The 13,185-nt window shown below is 42.8% G+C and overlaps 1 long non-coding RNA gene across 1 annotated transcript in view; it reads right to left on the reverse strand.

Moving 5' to 3' along the window:
• Positions 1–8,991: 8,991 nt before the first annotated feature.
• The window catches only part of LOC308458393, a 30,053-nt gene continuing 25,859 nt past the window's right edge, over positions 8,992–13,185 (reverse strand). The window contains exon 5 of the long non-coding RNA XR_013977342.1: positions 8,992–9,774. This is a non-coding gene — a long non-coding RNA (uncharacterized lncRNA). The remainder of the gene's footprint in view (positions 9,775–13,185) is intronic.

Here is a 13,185-nt window from a genome sequence, read left to right on the forward strand (position 1 = left end):
GGATTCCAGAATTGACTGTGCCTTGAACTTTCAGAGGGCCCTCTTTTTTACTGTGACAAAGTAGAAGATTGAGAATTTCACAAATATCTCTGGATTTTTCAGACTCATTTTTTTCCTGCTGCAACGTATGTATATGGTGCTCCGGCTCTTTTTAAGGCTCTCTGAGAAGGCGTGGAGCGGAACATCAATTTGAGCTCCTTAATTTCTCATTGCAATGTAATTCCTATCCCCCAGTTGCAACTAGGAGTGAATCTGTCAATTTTGGTTTCTCTCAGTTTCTCATTTTCCCATTCTTAAGTTCCACACATTGCCATGTCAATTTGTAATCTTTTTTTTTTTTTTAAATATTTTTATTAAAGATTTCTTAGTTTACAAAAAAATGTGCACTGTCTCTTTTTTCATGTTGTGTTTTCTACACATCAATTTCATTCATTGTGAGACATTTGTGTTACATACAATGCTAGGTTAGGAAGAAAAGGGGGAAAGTGGGGGAGGGGGAATGGTGAGTGGGGTGGGGTTGGGTGGCAATGCTTCTATTAATTTTTAATCTTTTTAAATAAAAAAAAGTTCTCATGAGAATTCATCAGCATTTTAGAGCGAATTTATCCAAATATACACATTCATGTATGCAGTTTTGCCTTATGATTTTGCAAAGCAATTTTCTCTAATATAATGCATTTTGGTATGTTATTTTCACCAATATATGCATTTTAATGCATACATTGACCTGGCAGATGCATTTTTTTTTAAAAAATGATATTTATTAGTAGTTTCAGAATTATAGAAAATAAAGAAAAAATAAAAAACAACACAATAATACCTAAAAAAAGGGGGAAAAACGCAAAAACCAATACAACAGTACAACAAAAAGATACAAAAAAAACCAGAGGAAAAAAACACACAAATCCCAAATTACATATCTATAACTTCCATTTGCTTGTTTCATTGACCTCCTCACGCCTCCCTTCTTGCATTCTAATTCAATTAGTTATTTCAGCAAATTCTTTCCATCTTTCTCAATTTTTGTTACAAAATTTATCTTAACAATTTAACCTAATAATTAACTTAACAAATCCTTTCCATCTTTCCCCATATTCTGTTATTCAAATTACCTTAATTTATTTAACCTTATCTTACTCTAAAATACCTTAAAGCTTAAAGGTACTTGTTTTAAATCCAATTGTCCACAGGAAAAAGTCAGCGCTCTCCGGCAATGGCTGTGCGGCTTCACTCCATGAAAATAGCAATCAGTTCGCAGCACCGCGCCACTCACCCCACTTTCCTCCGGCGCCCCAAAATGGGGTTCCCGGTGAGTAGGGGGGGCGCTCCTGGTGCCCTGCCAAACCCCACGTTCCCAGGCTTCCTCCACCTGGGATTTCTAGCGGGTCTCCACCTTCGCCGCGGTGGGAAGTCCCAGTTTCCACGGAGCCCGTTCCTCCAGTCGGAGGAACTCCGCCATTCACCGATGGTGCTGACCCGGAAGTCCCCTGGCAGATGCATTTTTGTACATATTACTTGGCGGGAGAACTGCATTGCAAAATTCAAAGGATGGCTGTGGTTTGGAACACATATTGTTTCAGAAAGGTCAAACTGGGTATGTTCACCTTTAAATGCAAAAGGAATTCTCCCTCATCCTTAGTTGGAATACATAGCTTAGTGAGTTGTGTGAACCAGGCTAAGTGTTCCTCCCCTGACCTTTTTGCAGCTGCGCTTCACTGAGCTAAGTTAGGGTTCATCATCAAGTGCATAGCATAAAGGAGCGATCTAGAGGAAGCTTCTGTGTATAACATGGAACAATAATGCACATTTAATGGAGATGTGATCATCCCATTGCTACAGTGGTCTGGTAGTGGTTGACTTCACAGATGAGGTCATTGTGAATAAAACAAACCTGAACGTCAAATGAATAATCACATTACATGCTGGAAAAGGAGGTTGTATTCCAACCTTGAAGAATCGAGTGGCTGCCAACATCTACCTAGTACAAATCCCGAACTGCCAGTAACGGTGCAGATGAGGAGATGAATCATATTTTTGCCTGTGAACTTCCCCAGGATGTTTTGCTGACTGATGAAATCAAGCATCGGACCAAATGGGCCTTTAGCTTGATCCAGCAAGGCAATTCTTCATATATTCTGATGACTGTCTTGGCTCATCCTACCTCCTGGACCAGCCTGATCACATTCACAGTGACCGTGCTGCATACCGGTGTCCAGTGTGAGTTTTCCTTCCCACACATCTGGTGGGTAATGAAGTCATTTCCTTTGGACCATCAAATGGTGGTAAGGAAATCTTGATTGATGGTGGATGTATGGAAGAGCAGCTGGAGCCAGTCAAGATATGATAAGTAAATATAATCAAGGCTTCCTATATAGGGATTGGGATAAGTGTCTCTCTAGTCATCATTATAGTATCACTTTCCTTGGAGGAAACAGGAGTATTAAAAATAGAAATGCAGTAAAGCAAGTAATTGGGGAGTGGGGGATTAAATAGAGTTCTGAATGTGAACTGGAGAGTAACAACGATCTGAGCTCAAATATGTTTCTTTGTAATTCCTTTCCCACTCCACGATGTTCCTAATTATAGTCATGTTAGGAACCAGACTCTGTCTGATGCCTTGAGGCCCAGCAGAACCTGAAACAATGTGGGAATATGGCCTATACAGGCCAGAGGCCAAATCACAGAAAGCGACCGGCTTTGCTTATAATGTAGTAGCATCTATGAGCCCAAGCCATACATACATAACATCAGAAACAACCTTAGCCATTGGTTTCGTGTCTTCTGCAGCCTGCAAAAACCTGAGAAACAGTTGCGGGCCATTTTACAGAAGAATTTTTTTTACAAAAATGGCCATTTTACAGAAAAAAATGGGAGATGCACGAAAATCCTCCCCCTCTAGAACCCCCCTCCAAAATGAGTAAAATATAGACGAAAGAGCAATTAAGCGCCCACCAAAGAGGCAATAACCCCCAACAAACAAAAGAAAAAGCAAGCAAAATATGTGGATTGGGATGTGTGTGTATGGAAAAACCTGAGGTTCTTGCATTGCTGGCATGTGGCCTAATGTGAAAGCCATTGCTCCACCCACTTTTGTCTCTGGCCCCGCCTACCCATGTGGCCCCTGATAATAATAATAATAATAATAATAATAATAATAATAATAATTTATTATTTGTACCCCGCCCATCTGGCTGGGTTTCCCCAGCCACTCTGGGCGGCTTCCATAGAAACCAAAAATACACTAAAATATCATACATTAAAAACTTCCCTGAACAGGGCTGCCTTAAGATGTCTTCTGAATGTCAGGTAGTTATTTATCGCTTTGACATCTGATGGGAGGGCGTTCCACAGGGCGGGCGCCACTACCGAGAAACTCTGAGTAGGTTGCTCATGAGGGATGTGGCCCCTGGGAAAACAGCCCCCCACCCTTGCCCTATGGCTTCTGCTTACCAAGGAGAAGTTGGGAGTTGGAGTGGAAGAGGGAAGATACTAGAAGTTGTGCTCTCAGGATCCCTGGGTCCTAAAACAGATCTGCGATTAGGCCCCTGCAGAGAGGGGTAGGCAGCTGGCTACACTTGCCCCAGGCCTTGGAGGGCTAAACTGGCCAGGGAGCCCTGCCAGAGACCTGCTGCTTTTTTGTTGGAGTTTATAACTTTATTCTGGGACGAGGGTGGCGCTGTGGGTTAAACCACAGAGCCTAGGACTTGCCGATCAGAAGGTCGGCGGTTCGAATCCCCGCGACGGGGTGAGCTCCCGTTGCTCGGTCCCTACTCCTGCCAACCTAGCAGTTCGAAAGCACGTCAAAGTGCAAGTAGATAAATAGGTACCGCTCCGGCGGGAAGGTAAACAGTGTTTCCATGCGCTGCTCTGGTTCGCCAGAAGCGGCTTAGTCATGCTGGCCACATGACCAGGAAGCTGTACGCCGGCTCCCTCGGCCAATAAAGCAAGATGAGCGCCGCAACCCCAGAGTCGGTCACGACTGGACCTGATGGTCAGGGGTCCCTTTACCTATAACTTTATTCTAACAAGACTCCTGCCCTGGGCCTCAGACAAGCTCTGCATGGGCCTGTCTGTGGTTCAGGAAAAAGCATGCCAATCCCATTAAGCTTTCCCTTCTCTCTTCCTCCTAGACTCCTGATCTTACTTGGTAAGTAAACAGAGCCAGTAGCTGCAGAGGCATGGCACATCTTGGGTTGCCTCTTTCCCCCATGGGCTGGGCTGGTGCAGAGATGCACACAGGCTCCCTTCCACATGAGAAGATTCGTTTGCATTCTCTACCTTGGCAGCCGTGACCAAATGGCTTTCAAAGCATCACCAATCTTTCTCCAATGCGTCTTCACCTAGCCGCTCCTGGCTTGAATTTGTACACTCATCATCCCAGCTGGCCTTGTGGGTTTCTCCGCTTGGCTGCATTCGGCAACCGTTGTGCAAAAACATCATTCCCCCTCCTGTCCCAGAAAAAAGCTAATGCATTTGTGCAGTCCATGACTTCTTTGAAGGCCAGGCTATAAAAGGAATGACTGACAATGTCTACTTTTTGGCCAATGGCCAGGGATGATGGGAGTTGTAGTTCAGCAACATCTGGAGGACGGAAGTTTACGCACGTCTGCTGTTCAGGGAAGAGGTGGCAGAATGTAAGGAAGAGGAATTGTTTCAGTATTGAGGAAACCAATATGGATTTAGGATTAACAAGTGGATTGATTTAATGATGAATTAAGACAAGCTATATAACAGTTAACTTTACAGAAGATTTTATAGGCATATTAAATCGGGAAATATTGAAGTGGGGCTCATGTTTTTTAAAGGTGTCATAATTTTAAACTAAGTTTTGAGTTGGGGATTTTAGAAGATTGATCCCTTCCAACTCTAAATTCTATGGTTCTACTTTTTTTAAAAAACCAACTCTGGTAGTTTAAAATCTACTCAGAAGTTCGGCTCTGCCCTCGCCGGTCCTGGAAGGATCCTGCAAAAAAGTCCCATATGCTCAGAGACTTTGCGCCTGTTCATTGAGCGAGATATGAAGCCCAGGGCACTTGTTCTTTAGATGTCCCTTTTATGAAGAGGCACGTACAGTGTTACCTCGGGTTAAGTACTTAATTCATTCCAGAGGTCCGTACTTAACTTGAAACTGTTCTTAAACTGAAGCACCACTTTAGCTAATGGGGCCTCCTGCTGCCGCCGTGCCGCCGGAGCACGATTTCTGTTCTCATCCTGAAGCAAAGTTCTTAACCTGAAGAACTATTTCTGGGTTAGCAGACTCTGTAACCTGAAGCGTATTTTACCTGAAGCGTATGTAACCTGAGGTACCATTGTAGTGAGACCATTGATCCCCTGCTGGTGAGGCTCGCTGACTTCCTGGAAAAGCAAAAATTTGACCTTTTCCTGTTAGGCAAAGATCATAAAATGACAGATCTGTACAGATCTGTAGGCGCAGACCATCCTCCAACCCAAACTAGTTGGTTAAGAAAATCCCCAAACTCGGTTCCATGGGTGACTCTGGGTCTCTCTGCGGTAGCTTGTCTTAAAGTTTTAAGTGTCATATAATTGTGAGCTACATGAATGGACTCACATTTGGTCTGGTCCTTAGGATGAAATCCTATATATTTACCATAATGCCAGCTGAGAGGCCTAAGTATGTGGCGTGCCACTCGACTGGCAGAGACAATGCCAGTGGGGTGACGCTTTTGCCACTGGAAGCCCACCAGTACAGCGCTGGAAAATTCTAGTCACATGGTTATTTCACCAACATTGTTATCCTGGTAGGGGGGGTGGAGAAGAGTTATTAGGACAGGTAAAGTGTGGATACACTTCATCTAAGGCCCCATTTCCTTGGCATGCCCAGGAACCAATGCAACTCTTTGTGCCAACATCCCATTACAGTCAGTGAGACCGGAAAGAGTTTCCCTCCCTACTTCCTTCCCCTGCCGATGGTGAAATGGCAGAGCAATGGCTCTTTGTGGTTGCTTCACCAGTGGAACACCTCCCCACCCGGCAACATAAAGTCGGATTGTTCTTCCAGTCTAGCTCAGGGATTGCACAGTTCTTGATTCACAGGCCGGGCAACTTCTTCCATGGGAGACTGCACAGGATACTTTTATTATTGTGAGTTTTCTGCTGAATATATGAAATTTCGACAGAGCTGCCCTTTCAGGACTTGCTTATTTGACAGAGACCAGCTTGAGGGCGGCTGTTGTTGCTTTTTTTTTTTTTAAAGGGAAGCAAAACAATCCTTTGAGAATTTGTGTTTTGAACATTGGGATACGTCACCAGATACATTCTGGTTTATGCAATGCCCGTCAGCTCTACGTAGCCCAAACAAGGTTGCATTTTACCATCTGTTTTGTTATGCGCTCATAAGGAATGCTGTTGCATAGGGTTCCTATCTGTATATAAGGAATCTTTTTTTCTTTTGCATGTAGGGATTCTTGCACTGTACCTTTTGGTGCAGAATTTTCTCGGAACTATGGCCTTATAGCCCCTTATTTCTTGCTCTTGACCAGTGCTTTTTTTTGGGGGGGGGGACGCATACCCCTAAACATTTTGTGAATCTAAGTTTGGCCTCGTTGAGGGGCAGTATTTCAATATGAGTAGGAAAATGAGAGTACCCCTAAACGCGTTTTTTAAGAAAAAAAAGCACTGCTCTTGAGGCTACATAGGATGAATTAGAATTAAAGTACATTCCACTATTTACTAGACTGCAACCCTATGAACATTTACTTAGGAGTAAATTCCACTGAATTCAGTGGGACTTTCCTCTGAACAGACCGACACAATATTCTCAGCTAATAGTGTTTCCGTGTCAAAACTGCCAGTGCATACTTTTATGCCACATAGCCAACATTTAATCAGGAGAATTTGCATTATGGTTAGGCATGTTAGCTTTGCAGAGAAACCAGGGAACTGTACAATAAATTACATAATCTTCATTCATTTGCAGTGACTCAGTAGCCAGCATGTCAGGTTTTATTTCTATCTCAGCAAGCAAACATCATTTCCTTTCTTTATATCCACCTGTATTTACAAATTGCATAAACATACTTTCTACATTAAGAACTGAGAAATGCTTTTCTTTTTGCTTAAGCACTGCACTGGGTCATGTTTTGCTGTAAATGGCCTTTTGGTCAAGATCAAGCACTGATTGAAGTATCTATTTTTAGGCAAAAATGGTACCTAAGAGGGGCCTTTTAAAATGCATGAGCAATTAGGCAAAACTATTTTCTTTTAAAAAGTCTTGTGGATTTTGATGGAGGTACATTTCAAGTCGGCAAGATGCTCTGGATTGCAGCCTTCTTTTAACCCCCATCTTACAATTCTTGTTATAATTTATACGTGAAAAGTGCCTTTCCGTAAAGCAACCTGAAGATCTAGGAATGAAGGGAACGTGCTCCTTCTCAGGGTGATTGAATTCATTTCCTCCCTGGCACCAATTATTCATTGTTTTAAAAATGGGGAGAAAGACTCCTATATCTCCCCATGTTAGAACAACTATAATCTGATAAGGAGCAATACAAAATTCTTTCTCTTTCTTTTTATTTTAAAAAAGAACCCTGAGAGTGGGTTCTTTGTTTCTGTTTTTCGGTCACAAGCAACTTCTTTTTCCTGCACCGGAAGCCTCTCCCCAAATCCCCTCAAATTTCCGAAGCGCTTTGTGAGGATGCTTGCTGAGACGAGGGAGGTGGGTGAATCCTGAAACCCCAGCCAACACAAACTTACTCTCCACAATTTATCATAGTTCCTGTGGATAGGAAATCTGATCCGCCCCTCCCACTTTCAGCCATAAAGATAGCTTGATGCAAATTACCCTTGAGAATACCTGTGTTCTTACTCTTGAGCTTTGCTGGGGTAGGGGGTCAACTACACATGAGCAGGCTTGGATTAAGAAAGGAAGGGCTGGTTTCTGCAGAAACGTTAATCTTTGGAACTTAATTAAGAACTTCCTCTCCACTGGCACAATGTAGGACAGCTTCCTCTCTCCCCCCCCCTTTCCTTGACACGACTTGCTCAGGAGGAATGCCAGGGAAGGGTGTGATCTTCCCAGCTATTACAGTGAAAGGAAGGAACATACCAAGCAGATGAGGACGCGAAAATAAATAAATGCTGCTGACTCTTTAATTTTACCTCCGCCCAACAGGTCACCGCTCAGCAATATTTTGAAAGGCTCAGTCAATAATAATAATTAAAAATAATCCAGGGGATTAAAAACAGTGAAAGAGAGAAGAACAAATTAATGCCTGGGTTGATATCCATCAAATTCACATTGACTTCTCTACTGTGTCTATTTCACCTGGTGAACTAGTATCGTTTCATGCGCATTTTGTCAAAGCTGAAATAAAAGCCATGTTTTGCCATGTGGACAGAAGTTGCCTGCAGCTTGGGATCCTCCGTAGGACGAAACTAGTTGCAAATGTACTATTTGTCCAACAGCTAATTACTGGTGTTGTTTTTTTAAATCTGTTCACCATTATAAACTTCCAGGCACCACAGTGCCCTCAAAAATATATACCAAGTAGCGTATGAATATTTGTGATGTGCTGGGATGTAAAAAGGCAGTGATTTCTGTTCTGATCTGAATTTGTTGCAGTGAGCGTTTCCATTCCACTGCGAGTCAGTTTCTATCAAATACTAGGTTATTTGTCTTGCCGTCTGCTATTTACCATAAGTCATGTAACTTACATAACTATTGACCTAACTTATGTAACATGCATTCATTTCAATGTAAAGGAAAGATCAAAACAATATTATAAAAGACATTAATTACTTATCATTTATGGACTTAATAATGACAACGACAACTATGTGAATGAATACATTTGTTCGACCGATTTGTCTGACCATGGAAAAATGTGCAAACTGCAGCAATTTCTGCTTTCTGTTTTCGTCTGAATTCTCTGATATCCCTAGGGATAAGTGACTTCTCGCTGGCTCACTTAAACATTAATTCATTTGTTGATAATTCTTTTTTTAATACTGTTTTTATTCATTTTCATGGTACAGAAGATAAATTTTGAGAAAACAATTGTTACAACAGTAAACAACAAGTAACTTGACCTGATAAAATTACAGACTTTTATCATGCCACATGTTAAAGTTTCATTTGATTACTCTGAGAGATCACGCCGCATTTTCCCATGGGGAGAGGGGCGGATGGGGCCTTTCCGTTGTGTCCCTAAGAAAGCACAGAAATCAAAGCCCAGGGTGAACTTCTCTCTAGTCCTCCCTTCCTGTTGGTCTCCTCTTTCAATGGATGAGTTTAAACTGGCATACGGAAAGCTGACTGGACACATGAAAGGTCTTATTTGAAAGGACACATGAAAGGCTTGAATTTTTCACTTGGGTGGTCAGCATCATCATTATTTGCCCTAGCTACATGTGAGCTGTAGTTTCATACACCTTTCCCAGTTTAATGAACCAGGCAGGGAGGCAGACAAAACTACAAAGCCCAGGCACCCCAACAGGAAATGGTGCTCCGGAGCATGCTCAGAAACATCCTGGCCATAAAACAAGCCTACAAGGACTCTCATGCCTTTACTTAACTATCTCTGCTCCCAGGTTCTTCTTCCCTTTTAATCCACCATCCCCATATCAGTACCTGACACCCTCATTCAGCTTAAGTGCCTGACACCCCCAACCTTGGCAAGCGTATATTGAAGAGCTATATAGGTAGGGAGAAAGGATAAGAAACAAAACAATGAATGTTAATAGCTGCCAGCATGACATCAATAAAACAAGAGTTCAAGGGAATCCACGTTTCAAGGACATCAGATTGGATGGTAACTGCAAAACAAGGACAGAGAACAGAATAGAGTTAGTATAATAGTTTGGACTCAAAAACATTGTTGTTAGGTTTTGATTAAAAAAATAAATAAACACAAATTGGTATCATTAACTACTGCTACCGCTCGCACGAACCCCATTGCCTCACATGGCTGTCGACCGAGTGAACACTGTGAAGCTCGCATTAAAATTTGACGACAGTGAAATTCTAAACCATCCCTATATGTCACCACAGAAGAGAACAAAAGGCAACAGAGATCTGCATATAGTTGAAATGGAAATGCAATTCATCTCACCGAAGTGGGGAAGACTGTCACCAGGTGAGCTGTTTGCACCCTCAGTCTGCTGTTTAGGTTTAACACTTGGTTATGGGCACTCTCTGAGCCCCTGTTCTCTCTTCTTACAGTTCTTTATCTTTAAAGTTACTGCAATGCACTGTATATGAGGCTTCCCTGGAAGCTACAGTTCTTGCAGAATGTTGCAGCACAATCGCTGACAGGAGTGAGGCCCTGCCAGCATAGAACACCTGTGGCCAGAGATCTGCACTGGTTGCTGACTTGCCACCGGGCCAAGTTCAAATTGTTACTTATCAGTATATAAAGAACATTACAACTCGGGACCAGTTTACCTGTGAGATCGCCTTGCCCCATATATGCCCAGTCAGATGGGCTGGGTACAAATAATAAAATGATTATTAGAATTATTATTTGACTGCCTTGATCTGCAGAACTGGCACTGTTGTAAGTGCCACAAAATCCCCTCCATAATAAGTGCGACAGAACCTACACTCAGACAGGTGACATCAGACAAGCGCCTTCAATTTACTCTTTTCGGCACATGCTAAAAACATTTTTGTTTGGACAAGCCTATGCAGAGATGTAGAATGTCGATGTATGTTTTAATCTGTTTTTAGTTTATTGTTGATTTTATCTTTGTAGTGCTTTATAGAGGTGGGTTTCTTTCACAGATAATTTTATTGCGTTAGTCTCTTTGAGGTTTTTTTTAACAACCAAAAGGTGTAAAAGCTTTATGAAATAAATAAACAAAATAATAAAGGAAGTTAGACTGGGCCTGGCAGCCCTTTGAATAAAGGTTTGTCCTCTGTAAAGTGGGACACATGCCTATCCTCCTGTAGACACCCCAACTGCACATGGCCTGGTGTACATGTGCGTGAATGCTGAGACCAGGGCAAGTTATTCCCCACACCTCTTGAGAGGTGCCCAGAATCTTGCAGAGTTGTGCACTTATATTTGATCGCGCACCGATGTGCTCATTAGATGCACACTCCCCAATAATTATATTGCTAAACATATGCTCATCTCATTGTCTATGCATGAAACAATTACATACTTTCTCTCCCTCTCCCTCCCTCCCTCCCTCTCCCCACCTCTCTCTGAACTTACCCTTTATTTTCTGAATTCATTTTCTATGACGTAATCTATGGCTTTACATCAGCATCTTGAAATGAACATGGCTAGTTTGCAGGTATTCTGAGCCTACTACTTCTTCTTTTTGTTCCATGTCCTGTGGTCAATTGATGCTTAACATGTCAAACAAACTTTGAAAGATAAGTGATGAAATGCAATCTGCTCAAAATAAGTCAGATGCCTTTGTTCATTTAAAGGAGTACAAGAGATTTACTGTAGCCAAGAACAATCTGGGAGTATTTTTAGAGCAGCACCAGATGTCCTCCAGCGAAGTCTCCTGTGATTCCAGGATTGCTCTCGCTCCTCTAGTTAACAACCTGCCAGGAAGATGGAACCAGCTCTCGAGAGCAGTGCTTCCCAGGTTTCTGAATTTAAACCAGACATGTGCTTCACTCTCAGTTGTGAAAAGTGTAAGAGTGGTCCTGGCATTGCTTCTGGATTCCAAGAAGATGCAGCAGTGGCCAGCAGGGCTGGTTGGGCTTTTGAGAGATCCCTGGAATAAGGGCAGAACTGCTGCAGCTCATCAGCAAAGCACCAACTTTGCATGCAAAATGTTTTAGCATCTATTCCTGGCATCTCCAGTTAGGACTGGGAATTTCACTATCTGAAACCTTGAAGCAGGGCCGGATTTAGGTTTGACGACGCCCTAAGTTACTGAAGGTAATGGGGCCCTTTATACGTCCAGCTGTCCTTTGACAACAACAAATTGTCACTTTTTGTGTGTGTGTTGAATATATGCTATATGGTAATTTATGGACCAAATAGGTATCTAAAGCCATTTGCACATAACAAAATATGTATTTTATCAAAGTGAACTAATTACCAGTGATATTTTAGGGAGCAGGCTAGCAGGTGGGGCCTATTGCTTACATCGTAGGAGCCCACACAACACAAAATGCTGTAGCTGTATGTAGGTTTTATTTTATTTGTTTTTTATCTTATATTTTGGAAATGTACATCCAGTTTGTTCCCTTTAAAAATTTTTGGGGCCCCCAAGAGAGTGGGGCCCTAAGCTATAGCTTGTTTAGTTTATAGGTAAATCCAGCACTGCCCTGAAGAGCCATTGCTAGTTAGTGCCAACAACACTGAGCTGAATTCAGAAGTGGGAAAAGGGTAAAGCCAATATCTGTGGTGCAACAAAAATAGGTTCCTTTGGGTTATTTCAATTTAAGCATCACATGCATGCATATACATACACAGACACAAAAAAACCAGGGCTCTGTCCCTGCTCACACCACTTGCCAACCCCACGGCCATTCTCCCACATTGACCCTTTAGAGCTTCCCCTTACCACTCCATGCAAGCACTAAGCACACTTTTCACCTTCCCAAACACATTTCTGAAGCCACTTATCTCTTTTATGCTGCAATTGTTTTAAACTACTTGTTCCCTTGCCAAGGCCACTGCTGTTGTGGAACCTGCCTTCACTGTCTCCACTTTCACCCTGATTTCATGCAAATCCAGGTTTCTGACGTGGCACTACAAATCCCTTCAAAGGGGCTGTGCAGTGACAGCCTTACATTTTTATTACCGTATTTTTTGCACCATAACACTCACTTTTTTCCTCCTAGAAAGTAAGGGGAAATGTCTGTGCGTGTTATGGAGCGAATGCCTATGGATGGCGGGGGGAATCTTCTGCAGTCATGAGCAGAGGATCCATGGTTCCCCTTCCTTCCCTCCTCCGTGGCTCGCTTTGAAACAGCAAAGCGGGAGAAGAGCTGCTGAGTGGGGAGGAGAAGAAGGGATATAAGAGGAGAAGCAAGCAGGCTCTGCTTCTCTCCCTCCTCCCCGCCTCGCTGAAAAACTTTGCTGCTATTTAGCCAGCTGAGTGGGGAGGAGAGAGAGACAGAGAGCCTGCTTGCTTTAAAGGAGCAAAGCAGGAGAGGAGAGGAGCCGCTTACACGAGTGTAAGCGGCTCCTGTCCGGTTGGCTCCTTTAAAGCAAGCAGGCTCTCTGTCCCTCTCTCCTCCCCACTCAGCTGGCT

The sequence above is a fragment of the Podarcis pityusensis genome (assembly GCF_964106645.2).
Source record: "Podarcis pityusensis genome assembly, chromosome: 11".
In the NCBI taxonomy this organism is placed as follows: domain Eukaryota; kingdom Metazoa; phylum Chordata; class Lepidosauria; order Squamata; family Lacertidae; genus Podarcis; species Podarcis pityusensis.